Raw genomic sequence first — 11,553 nt, 5'->3', positions numbered from 1 at the left:
ATCAATCAATCAGTAGCTGAACAAAACAAAAAAAGAGCTGCAAAAACAAAAATGCAAAATAAATAGCAAAAACAGACAGACCTCAGCGTAACACTCAAAATGGAAGTGTGGCACTCAAAATGGAGCATGTTCGGCTTCCGAAAAAAGTTCGCAAACTGGAACGTTTATTTCTGGTTTTGCAGTGTTTGGGTTCCAAGTTGTTTGACTCCCAAGGCATTTGAGAACCAAGGTACCACTGTACCGCCTTATCTCAAATCGCCAAGAAAGGTGCTGCGATAGAAAAGGTGCAAAAACTCCAGTCCTGCAATAATTGCAGATCATTTGGCTTTTTCGCAGGCATGCAAGGAGGAAACCTCAAGCTTGATGGGTGACTGTAAGAAAGCGGGAGGAGGGGATGTCACACAGAGACAGGAGAAGTTTAAATTGCTGCCACTCCACTTTCCTTCAGCGGCCGAATCTATACACAATTATATCATCTGATGCCCATTTAGCAGCCAGGGCAGAGGACTGGCGTGCCTGAGAAGTGGCTGTCAGAGTCACTTACAGGGAGACGGGGAAATGAGTGGACATTACGCTTTTGAATCACGGCTCAGCAATTTACGCCGAAGGATGAAAAGTCATCTTCATAAAATAGCCACATGCACTCTTGCTGAAATGGCCGTAATACAGTCTTCACCCATGTAAGAAATTAATATCTGGGCAGGGTGGGGGGGAGGCAGCCAAAAAGGCTCACAGAGGAGAATCAGTGTCATAGTGACCCAAGTCTTGTCTACCAGCCTCTCTTGCTAAAACAGACAAGCATCTTGTAAGGCGGACAGACTTCCAAGATCTGCTTTTCTCAGGATGATGTCTTAATGCACCTCTACATGAAGGTGTAGTGGGACGCGGGTGGCGCTGTGGTCTAAACCACAGAGCCTAGGGCTTGCCGATCAGAAGGTCGGTGGTTCAAATCCCCGCGATGGGGTGAGCTCCCGTTGCTCAGTCCCAGCTCCTGCCCACCTTGTTGTTGTTGTTTAGTCGTTTAGTCATGTCCGACTCTTCGTGACCCCATGGACCAGAGCACGCCAGGCACTCCTGTCTTCCACTGCCTCCCGCAGTTTGGTCAAACTCATGCTGGTAGCTTCGAGAACACTGTCCCACCATCTTGTCCTCTTTTGTCCCCTTGTCCTTGTGCCCTCCATCTTTCCCAACACCAGGGTCTTTTCCAAGGAGTCTTCTCTTCTCATGAGGTGGCCAAAGACTTGGAGCCTTAGCTTCAGGATCTGTCCTTCCAGTGAGCACTCAGGGCTGATTTCCTTCAGAATGGATAGGTTTGATCTTCTTGCAGTTTGAAAGCATGTCATAACTTTCTCTGGCGGGAAGTTAAACGGCATTTCCATGTGCTGCTCTCTTTTTTTAAATATAATTTTTATTAACAGGTCAATCAAATCACATTATTTCCAAATCACATTAGTTCCAAATTATACAGCCAGATTTTTAAATTTTTGTTGGGGGTACCCATACTTCAAGCTCCGAACAGGGGTCCAAGCATCACTTATATTGCTGCTTTAATTTGACAGTTCTATCCATTTTCTGTCCAGATAGTCTCTTTGTTACTTTCCTCATCTTCTTGTTGTTATCATATATTCCTTTCTTTGCGATCTCTGATAATCTTCACAAGTGGGTTGGAAACAAACATCCTCTATGTGGGTTTTACACTCTCCAAAAATCATATCACATAAGGACAGACACCATTTCCACACCTCCGTAAAGAAATTTCCCTCAGTCTGTCCGTTGATTTCCCCAGGCTTGCCAAGCATATCTCAGAGGGCTCTGCCAGGTTCAGATCACATTCCGATCACCATTCACATTCCGATGACCCTGGTCCTCCTTCCCCCGTCCTTCTTAGGCAAGCTTGTCTTGGCGAGACGCCATTTAAAACTGCGTCATAAAACTTTCCTCCGTTCTCCGATGTTTACCAATCCTCTCTTTGATCAATAATTCACTCCACACAGTTCTTGAATTCCTGCTTGTGAATAATAAATTGCAACGATTCTTCTCTCTGGGGTGGAGGTTTATTAATACTCACATAAGGCAAAAAAAAGAAAAGTTTTTTCCTCCACCCCCTTTCCGTTTCACTCCAAACATACCAGTCTCTTCATCACTTGATTTATTTGTCCCGCCCGTCACTCCGCTCACAGAGATCCATTAATCAGCAGTCTTTCTCCCGATCTTCGCTTGATGTATGTGCTTTAGCTTCTTTCCAATTATATATTTCCAATTATATATTTCGAGCTAAAGCGAACCAGTGCGCTGATTGGAGACAGCGTCAGGAAGAGCCGACTTCACACGAGGGCTTGTGCCAAGTGTCCGCACCCCCTTCTTTCGAATCCGGGGGTGAATTATGGACACCGCTGGCAAGGCAGTCCCCCCCCATCTCCTTGGGGGGGGGGGCCAGGAAGGCTGCATGCTTCCCATAGCAGCCTCTTAATTAGCTCATGTGGGTCAGAGAGATGTTATTGTCGGCCATCTTTCAATGCACCACCTGGTGGCCCCCATGTGCTGCTCTCTTTTGCCAGAAGCTCCTTAGTCATGCTAGCCACATGACCCGGAAAAACTGTCTGCGGACAAACGTCGGCTCCCTCGGCCTATAGAGCGAGATGAGCACGCAACCCCAGAGTTGTCTGTGACTGGACCTAACGGTCAGAGGGACCTTTACCTTTACATGAAGGTGTAACTCCAATGGTCCAATCCCCAGCATCTCCAGTTAAAAGATTCCTGTAGCCCCCAAGGCTGCATTAAGGTGGACTTGTTCCACTGCTATTTTTCTAGAAAAAGAGGTGCCAGAGTTTACCATAAACTTCTCCCTTCTTCTCTTAAAATAGCATTGCCATCCATCTGAGAGGTGCCAGAGCTGAGCTTTGGTGAGCTCTGGCTGGAAAAAAAAAAAGCTCTAGTTGGTCCCCAAAATAGTGCTCACCCCACCTCTTTCAGGTATACAGAGCCAAAGCCATTTAGGGCTTTAAAGGTCAGTACCAACACTTTAAGGGATGTGGGTGGCGCTGTGGGTTAAACCACAGAGCCTAGGACTTGCTAACCAGAAGGTCGTGGTTCGAATCCCCACGACGGGGTGAGTTCCCATTGCTCGGTCCCTGCTCCTGCCCACCTAGCAGTTTGAAAGCACATCAAAAGTACAAGTAGATAACTAGATACCGCTCCGGCGGGAAGGTAAACAGCGTTTCCGTGCGCTGCTCTGGTTCACCAGAAGCGGCTTGGTTATGCTGGCCACATGACCCGGAAGCTGTACGCTGGCTCCCTCAGCCAGTAAAGCAAGATGAGCGCCGCAACCCCAGAGTCAGTCACGACTGGACCTAATGGTCAGGGGTCCCTTTACCTTTACCAACACTTTGAATTGTGCTTGGAAACATACTGGGAGCTAATGTAGATCATTTAAGACTCCCAGTCGGCAAGTCTAGCTGCCACATTCTGGAGTTTCTCAAACCATCACCACAGAGCTAGGATTCTTATGGTGTGTGTGCTGTGTGCTGTGTTGCATGTGTGTGAACTGTCCATTGGCATCACTGGAGAGTTATTATTTTGTGGCACCCATCCAGGCATTGCCCAGTCCCAGACCTGCTTAGCTTGAAGCAAGGTGGTGCCTTCATATATCATCTCCCATCACCTTCAAAACTTTGCCACTTTTGAAACCCACCTCAGAAGTTTCCAAGTGAATCAGTGAATTATCACTCCGTTGTTTTGGGTTTTTTTTTAAGCTGACCGCTGTCCCAAGTGTGGCTTCTAGACTGAGTGCACACACTGCGAGACCAGACCAGACTTCAGATTACTGTATCTTAAAATTACATTAGCAGGAATTATCCACCCTTAAATGACTCTGTCTCCAGAATGATAATGTAGGAATGAAAGATTAAAATGCAATTACACTCTTTAAAGCCAAGGGAGGTTAATGAAAATGTTTTCCAAGTTAAGGAAGACTCTCTCACACACAGCCTGGAATCACTTAATGAAATCAGCCAATGCATCAGCTCAGAGGGTGAAGGTGAAAAACAACTGTTATGGGTTTGCGGGGAGCAAGGATCCCCTAAAATTGCTGGGTGCCAGCTTGGCCCCATAACTTCTGAAATTAACCAATGTGGGATTTGAGCAAGGGATTTAGCATGGTTGGCGGTTCCCGTTGCTCAGTCCCTGCTCCTGCCACCTAGCAGTTCAAAAGCACATCAAAGTGCAAGAAGATAAATAGGTACCGCTCTGGCGGGAAGGTAAACAGCGTTTCCGTGCGCTGCTCTGGTCTGGGTTCTGGTTCGCCAGAACCGACTTAGTCATGCTGGCCACATGACCCGGAAGCTGTACGCCAGCTCCCTCGGCCAATAAAGCGAGATGAGTGCCGCAACCCCAGAGTCAGCCACGACTGGACCTAATGATCAGGGGTCCCTTTACCTTTACTGAGAATTTAGTCAAACCAGCTTCCTCCGGAGCTTGGCTTAGAGAGGTGCTGCCAAAGAACAAAGACAGGGGGTGGCAGAGTCTTTACCCTGCCAAATGTTGAGACATTCATCATGGGGGGTTGGAGAAGAGATGCCTTTTTTACATGTTATAACGCAGGGCTGCCTCTGAAGGCGGTTTGGAAACTTCAGCAGGTGCAGAATTCGACAGTCAGGTTGCTCACCAGGGCAAGACAGTTTGAGCATCTTACATTTATCCTGGTCCAACTGCACTGGCTACCAATTAGTTTCCGGACCCAATTCATAGTGCTGGTTTTGACCTATTAAGCCTTAAACGGCTCAGGACCCCAATACCTCAAGGACCGTCTCTCCTCCACCCCTGTGAACAAGTCCAGACCCTGACATCATCCTCTGAGGCCCTCCTTCGTGTGCCTCCTCCTCGAGAAGTCTAGAGGGTGGCAACATGAGAACAGGGCCTTCTCTGCAGTGGCTCCCCATTTGTCGGATGCTCTCCCCAGGGAGGTTCAGCTGGCACCTTCATTATACAACTTTAGGCTCCAGGTGAAAATGTCTTTCTTCAACCAGGCTTTGGGCTGATTTGACACCCAACACCCTTTTAAATGTGTTGAGGAAGTCAGGGGTTATTGGGTTGTGTTTGTTGTTATTTTTATTACGCATTTAGTGGTTTTTTTATGTTGTGATTTTGTGTTGTGAAGTGCCCCGGGATCTACAGGTATAGGGCAGTATACACTTTTAAAAATAACAATAATAACTTTCCCCATTACGTCTTCTCAGCTCAGACATACTAGGTGAGACCCACCATAACATGTGTGGCTGCTGGCTCATACAGCTGGGCTTCTCCTTCCTATCTTCTTCTGTTGTCCTTGAAGGTAAAGGGACCCCTGACCATTAGGTCCAGTCGTGGCTGACTCTGGGGTTGCGGCGCTCATCTCGCTTTATTGGACGAGCGAGCCAGCATACAGCTTCCGGGTCATGTGGCCAGCATGACTAAGCCGCTTCTGGCGAACCAGAGCAATGCACGGAAACACTGTTTACCTTCCCGCCGGAGTGGTACCTATTTATCTACTTTCATTTTGATGTGCTTTTGAACTGCTAGGTGGCAGGAGCAGGGACCAAGCAACGGGAGCTCACGACGTTGCAGGGATTCGAACCACCAACCTTCTGATCAGCAAGTCGTAGGTTCTGTGGTTTAACCCACAGCACCACCCACATCCTCTAGGCACCCTCAAAATCTGCTCTGGTGTGTTGGGGGAGCCCTTGACATGGGGTGGGGAGAGGGCAGACACAGACAGCTGAAGGGGGCCAACAGAAACCAGAAGTCCTGTTGCAGATGCCTGTGGAAATCACCTAGGGCTGGGCGATATATCGTCCAAAACAGGTTTGAAGTCCACATTGTGATATCGGTTTCATAATTATTGACCTGGCAATATATTGTGAATCATGATTTGTGTGCTATGCAAAAATCAGAGTGTGTGTGTGTGGGGGGGGGGGAGCCAGCCAGTGCCTCTACATAGCTCCATCCTTATTTCAGACTAGAGCTGGGGAGGCCCAGGAAAAATTGGGAACAATGGGGGGGGGGGACTACTTTCACCCAAAGCCATTTTTTCCCCTGGAAAAATTGAGGGGAAAAAGGTTTGATATAGTTTGAATATTCTACACACTTTCCCAATTTTCCAGAAAAGAACAGCTTTGGGAAAAAGGGGGAAAACTGGGGTCCCCCCCCCCCAATTTTCTGTTTTTTCCCCCAGGCCTTCCCATCTCTATTTCAGACATCATGATATATTGGTGTATCACGATGTTGGTGATATATCATTATATTGAAAGCCAGATATATCGCCCAGTCCTAATGTCACCCACTGCTTTTCAAGGAGAGTTCATATTCAGTGGTTGAGCAGCCCGGGCTTGGAGATGCAAATGAATTGTGGCACATGGATGTTATAAACTACGCTCCTGGCCTTGCATACAAATGGGATTTTGCTGTTTGCTATAGAAGTGACCAATTCCAAGATGGCGGCGCGCATAGACGCTGCGGCTTAGTGCTCTCCCTTAGCGTTCTGTTTTGTTTGTTTTGTTTTTATTATTTTTACTTGGTCTGAGTATGTCTGGCCGGGCAAGAAAGATTTACAGCAGGCAGGAACTTCTGAAGGTCGGGTTACAGTGTGAACAAGCTGTAAGAGCTGATTATTTTCGCCCAGATAACGTTCCTGTGGGAGTAGCCAGGTAAAGTCCAACTGGCAGTTAAAGTCCAACTGACAGTTCAGCTGCTGTAGGGCGCTGGCTTTGGGATGCCATTTGTCTACACGGGATTTGCACCTTCCTGATTGTGAAGAGGACCGAAAATTAATTCAGCCTTGAACAAGCAGATAAGGAAAGGAGTGGTTTAATGGGAATCCAATAGCCAGTAACCGGATACAAGATATACAAGATGGCAGCGCGCATAGACGCTGCGGCTTAGTGCTCTCCCTCAGCGTTTTGTTTTGTTTTTATTATTTTTACTTGGTCTGAGTATGTCTGGCCGGGCAAGAAAGATTTACAGCAGGCAGGAACTTCTGAAGGTCGGGTTACAGTGTGAACAAGCTGTAAGAGCTGATTATTTTCGCCCAGATAACATTCCTGTGGGAGTAGCCAGGCCACCGGGCTCTCCATGGATTACTATGCCTCCAGGGAGGAGGCGAAGGCGGCGTAGAGACAGGAGGCAAAGGCGGGGTTGTCGGGCTGGCGTCCTGGTAAGATTGCAGAGGAGTCCATCTAAACCACCGCTCCCTAGCATATTTCTTGCTAATGTGAGATCTCTTGCCAACAAGATGGATGAATTGAGGCTGCAGGCAGCAAAGAACAGCCTTGTAAAAGATTGCTGCGTTTTATTTGTCATTGAGACATGGCTTCAACCGTCCATACCAGACACAGCTATTCAGTTGGAAGGCTGTGCGGTACATCGTCATGACCGAGGCATGGACTTCGGAAAAACCAAAGGAGGGGGGCTGTGTGTATATGTGAACAAATGCTGGTCCAATAATTCGAAGACTGTGGGCAGTCACTGTTCACCGGATTTGGAATATGTGGCTGTTAAATGTAGACCAGCCTATCTCCCTAGGGAGTTCACAGCTGTTATGTTAACTGGTGTGTACGTGCCACCAGATGCCAATGCCAACTTGGCTTTGGGATGCCTGCAGGACCTTATCAGCAGCCAGCAAGACAAGTATCCTGAAGCTGTGCACATCATTGCGGGAGACTTCAACCATGTTGAACTTAAAACAGTGCTCCCAACGCTCTATCAGCATGTGAAATGTCCCACAAGAGGGGACAAGACACTGGATAAAGTTTATTCGAATGTAAATCACGGCTATAGGGCTTTACAGCTGCCACACTTGGGCCAGTCCGACCATATGTCTCTGTTCCTGGTACCAGCATATATCCCACTCAGGAAACGGGCTCCCACAATATTAAAATCTGTTAAAATCTGGCCTGAAGGTGCTATTCACCAGCTGCAGGACTGTTTTGAGAGAACCAATTGGGATATTTTCGATAGTTCAGACCTGGAGGAGCACACGGCGGCAGTTCTGTGCTATATCAATCACTGCACAGACACTGTCACAGTAAATAAATCCATCCGGTTTTACCCCAATCAGAAACCCTGATGAATAGAGAGGTCCAGTGCCTGTTGCGGGAAAGGAACAGGGCTTTCAGGTCAGGCGAGGTGCAGCTTTACAGTGTAGCAAGAGCAAACTTGAGGAGGGGTATTCGACGGGCAAAATTGGATTATAGGCTGAGGATTGAGGATAATTTAAGGAGCAACAACACAAGACAGATGTGGCAGGGGATTCAGCATATTACCAACTACAAACCTAACCTTGGTGCTGTCGACGGTGACCCTTTGCTGGCGGAGGAGCTTAACCTCTTCTTTGCTCGCTTCGAGAAGGAGCCACCTGAGACGCCGGTATTACAGCCACCAGCCCATAGGGGCCCCTCATTCACGGTAGAGGAACATGAGGTGAGACAGGTATTGAGGATGGCGAATCCGAGGAAGGCGGCTGGACCTGATGGCATCACTGGAAAGGTGTTGAAGGGCTGTGCGGATCAGCTGGCGAGGGTCTTTACTAAGATCTTCAATAAGTCCTTACACCAGTCTATTGTCCCACCCTGCCTGAAGTCGTCAACTATTGTCCCTCTGCCTAAAAAATCCACAATCAGTAGTTTGAATGACTATAGACCAGTTGCACTGACTCCAATCATCATGAAGTGTTTTGAGAAACTGGTGCGCCGTCACATTATTTCCTGTCTTCCATCAACTTTTGACAACTACCAGTTTGCATACAGGGCAAATAGATCCACAGAAGACGCTATCAACACCACTCTCCATGCTGCTCTGTCCCATCTGGAGCAGCCGGGGAGTTATGTGAGGCTGCTGTTTGTGGATTTTAGCTCTGCTTTTAACACTATCCTCCCCCATAGACTGGTGTCCAAGCTAGAGGCGATTGGACTCTCCAACTCCACCTGTCTCTGGGTTTTGGATTTTTTGTCAGAACGTTCTCAGAGGGTTAGAGTAGGGTCACATATGTCCACAGCCCTTAGCCTTAACACCGGCTCACCACAGGGTTGTGTGTTGAGTCCCCTGCTCTATGCTCTCTATACGTATGACTGTACAGCCATCTATTCCAGCAACAAAATCATCAAGTTTGCTGATGACACTACGGTGGTAGGGCTCATTTCAGGAGGGGATGAGTCCGCCTATCGGGACGAGGTGGAGCGGCTCTGTGTTTGGTGTGGAGAGAACAATCTGGCTCTTAATACGGCTAAGACCAAGGAATTGGTGGTGGATTACAGGAAAAAAAAGGCGGACATTCAGCCCTTGTATATCAACGGGGAACGGGTGGAGAGGGTGGCGGAATTCAGGTTTTTGGGAGTAACTATCGATCAGGGCATGACTTGGAGCGCAAATACCACTGCTCTGGTGAAGAAGGCCCAGCAGAGAATTTATTTCCTCAGACTTTTAAAGAAGAACAATCTGAGTGAGAGACTGCTGGTGTCCTTCTACCGAGGCTCCATAGAGAGCATTCTTACATACTGTATTTGTGCTTGGTTCTCCAGTTGTACAGCTAGGGAGAGGAAGGTGCTCCAGAAGGTCATAACCACAGCCCAAAGGATTATTGGTCATCCTCTCCCATCTTTGGAAGAACTGTACGGTTCCCGTTGTCTTAGGAAAGCAAATAACATCCTGCAGGATTCATCTCACCCGGGACACAGTCTGTTTGCACTACTGCCTTCTGGCAGGAGATATAGAAACATCAAGTCAAAGACAAATAGACTGAAAAACAGTTTCTATCCAAGAGCTGTGGCCTTTTTGAATGCTGTAACTCGATAGTGTGACCTGGGAGTTTGATGGGTGTTGGTGTGGGTGTGGCTGGAATGTGGTTTGTTTGGTTGTTGTTGTTGTTTTGCTTTTGTTGTTTTAAGGGATGGCATCCAATTTCGTTGCACTTGTGCAATGTTGCACTTGTGTAATGACAATAAAGAATCTATTCTATTCTATTCTATTCTATTCTATTTCAGAAAAGGCAGAAAAATGGCTGGGTTTTAAGGTGTACACCAGGCAGCATACTCAGCCTGTGCAAAGCCTGCCTATGTCTGGCAAACGTCCTCAAATGAGGTATAGTGGAACACTAGTAGGACAACAGGGAGCATCTATTCTCAGGCAGGGATGCATCATTAAACTCTCTCCCACTGAATGTTCGCAACTAATGGATGCCATGGAGGGCAGCAATGAAAAGGCAACACGGATGTCCTTATTGAAGGATGCTTGGGAGAATTCCACTTAATAATAATAATAATAATAATAATATTTAATTATTTATACCCCGCCCATCTGGCTGGGTTTCCCCAGCCACTCTGGGCAGCTTCCAACAGAATATTAAAATACAAAACCTATTAAACATTAAAAGCTTCCCTAAACAAGGCTGCCTTCAGATGTCTTCTAAAAGTCTGGTAGTTGTTTATCTCTTTGACATCTGATGGAAGGGTGTTCCACAGGGCGGGTGCCACTACCAAGAAGTCCCTCTGCCTGGTTCCCTGTAACCTCACTTCTCGCAGCGAGGGAACCACCAGAAGGCCCTCGGCGCTGGACCTCAGTGTCCGGGCAGAACGATGGGGGTTGAGACGCTCCTTCAGGTATACTGGACCAAGGCCGTTTAGGGCTTTAAAGGTCAACACCCACACTTTGAATTGTGCTTAGAAATGTACTGGGAGCCAGTGTAGGTCTTTTAAGACCTACTCTCTAGGAAGACCTACACTCTAGGAAGCCTACTCCTCCAAATTTGCTTTAAGTACAATGGCTGGGGGCTACAAGGAGGTGTATCTCTCCAGAGTCACCTGTTCTGATTATCGAAGGTGTCAGGTTCCACCAACATCTCCATCACCAATTAAAAAGAAAAACAAGTCAGCTGGCCGGAAAAGACCAAGGCATCAGATCTTGGACAACAGCTACCAGTCTTAGGAGAGGACAATGGTGGCAAGACCAATCAGTGGCCTTAGCTGCTGCTGAAAGGCAACTTCGTATGTTCATATATGTTATTCCGTTTGACAGAAAGTGATTGTAAAGTTTGTTTCTTAGTATTTTTGTGATTATCATGAGCCGCTTTGAGCTCTACATTTGTTGTTGGAAAAGTAGAACAGAATATTAAATAAAATCTAACTAGGTTTGAGGGGAAGAGGGATTTAAATAAGGTGTGTACTTACATTGGGACAGGTGTGTTCTGGCAGCAGGACCTTTTGAGTGGTTGGCCCTATATTTATGGAAGGTCCTCTCCCAGGAAGTATGGTCCCCCATCACCGGCGACTTTTAAAAGAACGCTAAAGACATCCTCATTTCAATCTGCTTATGATTATGTCTTTAATGACGTTTTGTTGCTCAACTGAAGGGGAATGATGTAGATTTTAATTTATATTTTTTAATGCATATTTATTTTGCACAATGCCTTGGGAGGGCAATTCCACTGAAAGGCGGCTTGTGAATTAGCAATAAAATAAACACTTTCCCTTGTGTAAAAAAACACCCGAGATTTGAAAGCCCAAAGGAGATCAGCAACTTCTGACCATC

The sequence above is a fragment of the Podarcis muralis genome, chromosome 9, assembly GCF_964188315.1.
Source record: "Podarcis muralis chromosome 9, rPodMur119.hap1.1, whole genome shotgun sequence".
Taxonomy (NCBI): domain Eukaryota; kingdom Metazoa; phylum Chordata; class Lepidosauria; order Squamata; family Lacertidae; genus Podarcis; species Podarcis muralis.
The sequence above is the reverse complement of the archived record's forward strand: the minus strand, read 5'-3'. Positions refer to the sequence as shown.